The sequence below is a fragment of the Pygocentrus nattereri genome, chromosome 20, assembly GCF_015220715.1.
Source record: "Pygocentrus nattereri isolate fPygNat1 chromosome 20, fPygNat1.pri, whole genome shotgun sequence".
NCBI classification, from domain to species: domain Eukaryota; kingdom Metazoa; phylum Chordata; class Actinopteri; order Characiformes; family Serrasalmidae; genus Pygocentrus; species Pygocentrus nattereri.
The window spans coordinates 34,455,750-34,461,402 of NC_051230.1; positions in this window are offsets into that span (position 1 = coordinate 34,455,750).

Sequence of the window (5,653 nt, forward strand, 5' to 3'; positions counted from 1 at the left end):
ACATTGTAGTTCACTCAGCAAAAATGTTTGGATGTCAAGTGACTACAACTTTTACACCAAAGGAGCCAATTAAAAACATAAAAACCAGCACTGAATTAACTGGATGTAAATGAACATTGTGTACTCGATATTTTGATGTGCAATTTCAGAAGTATTTATTCAGGAGACCAAAAGGTTGAGATCAAATTCTTAATAGAAAGCAAAATGTTACTAGTTGTTAAATCATAAGAGACATTTGCATGTATAAAGTGTTCACCATTAATAAATATAAGATATGATGAATGGAAACTGTCTAATTTTCTTAACATGTGAGTGAAACCAAAGGATTGGTTGCAATATAACAGATATGAAGTTACCCTGGTCAACAAACAGATGGAAGTTTGACTGTCATCAACATATAAATGATAGCTCAAGCCATGCTGATGAATAATGTAGCCAAGAGGGAGCTTAGAAATACTAAATAAAAGTGGCCCAAGTACTGACCCCTGTGGAACACCACAGGTGATAGTAGTTGAGGCTGGCTGCATACCTTTAGCTCTTACAAACTTCTGATGATTACTCAAGAAGGACTGAAATCAAGACAGTGCAAGGCCAGTAACTCCCACAAGACTATGCAGGCTTTCCAGCGTAGCCTTGATCTGCAATCATTTTCCAGAAATGTTTGCTGGAAATACATGAGTAGATCACTAGATATACAAAATATTTTGTATATCTATATACAATAATTAATCATACTTAACAGGTTGGGCATCTGTGAGTTTAATTCAACGGCTTTAGTCCAACCAGCTTCTCATATCCGCAGATGGAAAAATGGCCTAGTGTAAATGATCTGTGGTAAACAGAGATGAAGGGAACTCCAGTTATCGGAAGGGGCCTGAATGGTGCAGGTAGCCCAGTGTCATTACTCTGGCAGAAGTTCTGGACAAACTTTCAGATTAATTTGGCACCAAGCTCTTGTGTTTTAAGTGTTTTGACAGAACACTCATTGAAATAAATGTAATTTATAACCATATTATTCATAATTTAATGCCAACAAATTAATATACAGATTAACCATATGCTAAAATGACTCGCAAATGTCTTCATTTTAAGCCAACCATGCTTTGTCAGGTTCATAAAAGTCAGCTTTACTAGATCTGCATGGCAAAATCAGAATTTGGTCTGATGCGTCCGGATATAAAAGGGCTTTTTTCCAACCAGCCCCATGTGCACAAAAATAACCACGGATTTAAAAACAACAGGCAATAAGCTAAATGTGTGGCTCTGTCTTGCTTTTGTGCTTTGGTGTTTGGAAACAGCCCTGGATGAAGAAGCTGCATGTTTTAATAATGACGGAGAAGACCAGAGCCGGTGTGCTGATGAGGAAGACCAGGACGTTCAGGCAGTGGTACTGGTACCAGGTGAGGTTATGGGCAGTCACATGTAGGAGCCCAGCGCCTTTACTCCTTTATTTACTTTGGCAGATCATTTTGCTTACAGGAAATAAGCTTGAAACACGTAAAATGATCTGCCAATTCAGTAACAAGTAATTCTCTTGATTAAATCACTTAAAACAGCCCTGCGATGGACTGGCGACCTGTCCAGGGTGTATCCTGCCTTCCGCCCGAAGACTGCTGGGATAGGCTCCAGCACCCCCCACGACCCTGACAGAGAAGCGGCTCAGAAAATGGATGGATGGATGGAAATCAATTAAAACAAGTACAAAAAAATGAGTTCAATAATCTTATATGTTTACAGCATCTCAAAGTGAGAAATGTTAAATGTGTTGACCAGATGTCTTTGGAGTTGTAGCTGAGCTAAATTTGTGCTCCAGAACTGCAGTGATCTGGTTCAGTATCGTTCTGAGGGATATAATCATACATCATACGTCTACCCTGCAGTACATAACATTTAGCTCCTCGTCCTCTACATATATAGCACTGTCTGACGAGAGACCATGGTGCTGTTTGCTATTAACAAACAGGAAAGTCATCTAACTGTGGCAGTCTATGGTAAAGGCAGACGTGCCTTCTCTCAAATACAGGGTTAACACTCTGTTTAACACTGTGGTTATGTCATCAAGTTCTCAAACACATCAGGAACGTTCCCTTCAGAAATGCCCCTGATGTTCAGCGTTCTCGATGTCAGTGTTCTTGTTTAAACAGTTTGAGGGAAAAATGTGCTGGTTGTACCAACAAGTGATTGTGCAACGAAATGGCCTGAATTTCAATAAGCACTTTAATGGTCCCAAAACAGGCTTCAGGGTCAATCTGAGTGCAATCAATCAAATATGGAACACATATTGATTAATCTGCATTTTTAAGACAATCGCATTCGTTTTCTCTTGGCGCTGTCCTTGTATCATGGTCAGTCATATCTTCAAGCTTTCTGAAAAGTGTCATCTTATTTTCTCAGCTCTCCAGTTACTGCTTAGCAGTGCATCATCAGTATGTCAGTGGTTGAATTTGAAGCTCCAGCTTTGGTCAAAAGATCCAGGGGGAGTGGAGCATGTCGCTTCCTATCCATTCAGAGCCAAAAGCTAAATTTGGTACTTACAGTGCTCTTTTTTTAAGCTAAAACAGACTGTGTCAAAATGTCAAAGCAAATGTCGACTACAGTCATCAAAGGTTATGTGGTCCTCTTTGGTCAAACGTTGTGCCTGTAGTGACTGGACTCCTGCTTTATAGTGAAGTTTGCTGCGGTGCTGGTTGTCTATGTGAATCCAGTGTTCCAGCTGATTGCTATTGTTTTGTATCACATAGAGCAGAGGTGTCAGAATAGGTGGGTTGTTGACTGCACTGCTATCAGAAACTGTCTGCAGCCTGACTTTATGACATCGTGGGACATTAGCATGTTTAGAAATTGTATTTACCGACGTGGCTTCTTCACAGACCTACTCAGTACCAGCTTGGCTCCACTCGCCTCGACTCTACGTGCCTCTACTCACTTTTGGTACCAGCTACATTGTACGAAATGGGGCAGTCGTGGGCTGGAGGTTAGGGAACCAGCCCTGTGACCGGAAGGTCGCTGGTTCGATCCCCTTGGCTGACGGTCCATGGCTTACGTGCCCTTGAGCAAGACACCTAACCCCCAATTGCTCCCCGGGCACCGTGGATAGGGCCCACCACTCCGGGCAAGTGTGCTCACTGCCTTCTAGTGTGTGTGCTCACTGCCCTCTAGTGTGCATGTATGTGGGTGTTTCATTGCACGGATGGGTTGAATGCAGAGGTCTGATTTCACAGCGTGTAAAACCCAGAGACAAATGGTTCTCAATTCTACTCTAAATTCTTCCAAATATACAGTACCCCCCCCTGCTCATCATAGTGACACTGCATGAAATTACCAGTATTAGTTTTGTATTTTTAAGTACTGTTTCCTGTCTTCTTGTTTATTAGATTAGTAATAAATCATTGGAACCATCATAAAATAAATGCGTAAAATAAATGAGAAAAGTCACACACACAAAAAAAAAAAGTCAACTTCCACGTTGTGGTGATTTTCTCAGTGTAAATAAGTGAACCCATTCTCTACACATCTGCGCATTTTAAGGCCAGTACACAGAAGTTTAGCAGTAAAAAAAAAAAGTTACGTTTTGTTTGTGTGAAGTGAGTGTTTCCCTTCGAAAACCATCAAAACATGACGGGGGGGGCTTCAAATATTTCAACATAAATGCCTGACTGTAAGTTACAATAATAAACATGCATACAAATACACAGATTTACTGTAATAAATACGTCGCTGCCGTCGGAACAAAACCTCGTATCTCTGAAGTGTAAACTTTACAGCAGAAGGAAAAAAACGTTCTTAATTCTTACTGGAGGTTAACGGAACTAGATTTTTTCAAAGCACTTCTGGAACATTTCTGGTGGTCCGTTCATCATGAAATTGGCACATTTGTTTTTTATTCAGTAAAAAAAGTACCAAACGACAGAAATGGAGATACAAGGTTTTGTTCCAACAGCAGTTTACTGTAATATTATTACTTTTGCTGTTATCATTTTGTCAGCGCTGAGGGAATAGAATGATTATTTCTCTTATACTGAGCAGAAAGCGAGAGTGAAGAAGCGTGCAGGGTGCAGAAAAACTGAGGCGTCTTACAGACTTAGATCTTCCCTTTTCTGTGATTGCCATGCCTCTCTCTCTCTCCCTCTCCCTCTCTCTCTCTCTCTCTCTCTCTCTCTCTCTCTCTGAGTTACAGCGCGATGCTTTTTGAAGTAGAGATTTGCTTAATCTGATTAGTTTGCAGAATTGGTGGTGAAAGAGTGCTCCAGAGGAGAGGACCGCCGCCCCGGCCACAATGAACAGCCTAGAGCTCCAACACTGCACCTGCCCACACACACTCTCTCTCTCTCTCACACACACACACACACACACACACACACACACACACACACACACACTCATGACTGTCTTGCTATACTTGGGAGGACTTACCATAGGTTTCTACTGAGTTTTGTATTACTGTAGCCAAATAATACTTTACCTACACTTAGAGTCTACGCCTTTTTTCTGCTCTTAGTTTTTCTAAAAAAATGAAATAATAATTCATTTACTTGAGCAAGAAGGTCGTGGTGTCCTATTACTGTGAGAAAATGTGGTCCTCCCACACACATTAGCAACACACAGATGCACAAACACACAGCCACACACACAACAAACCCACTGACAACACATACACACCAACACTAGCACACACAGATGAAACACACACACACACGTACTCCGTGTCTTATTTCTTATCTGTCTTATACATGATGTGGAAGGAGAGAGGGAGCGAGCGAGAGGGAGGAGACTGAGAGAGAGGGGGAGGGAGGGAGGGAGGGAGGAGGGGGTAGTGGAGAAATTTTAACATGCAGAGTGTGAACTGGGATAAAGAGATCAGGCTAATCAGCTTCCAGCAGAGACACTTATTCAGAAAGAGAGACAGAGAGAGAGAGAGAGAGAGAGACAGAGAGAAGGAGAAAGAGAGAGAGGAGCTGTGATCTGCTGGGGTGTGATATCAGATTTAGGGAGAGTGTGTAGCTGAGATAAAGAGGAGTGTGTGAGCAGCTGATTATCGTCTCAGAGCAGAATAACAGTGAGTGTGTGTGTGTGTGTGTGTTTATGGGCAGGATAATACAGGAGAACCGAGTGGACACACTGACCACAGAACTGACCCGTCGCTTCAGTTCAAATTCATGAGTCTCGCAGTAAAACCTGTGCCGCCTCAAAGAACAACTACCTACAGCCTTCTTTAAACAGCAGTGGTAATAAAGGTAATAAATAATCGAGTAAACACAGCGACTCAAACAAACTCGGCAGACAAAAATTCACACTCGCCGATAGTTGACTGGGTGGTCACTTCAGTCCGAGCTCCTCACCTGCTGCTCCACACTGAGCGCTGGGACTGAGGTCTGGAATGGGTTTGTTTATAATTAATGGGTCTTTACTGAGTCTGTCGTTAACTCTAGTTAGTCTCAGACTGTCTTTACCAAATTCACTCGCACCCCACATCTGCAGGCCGCCTGAACTAGTAACATGTTACTAATCTCTTTAAGTACGATTACCTTTAACACGCCGACACATTTTAAGATGCCATGAACCTGTTGCCATAGAAACACAACAATATGTACTGCACTTAGTGTAGAAGAACTTTCCCCCTTAACGTTTGCATTTCATTATCTAAACAAAGGTT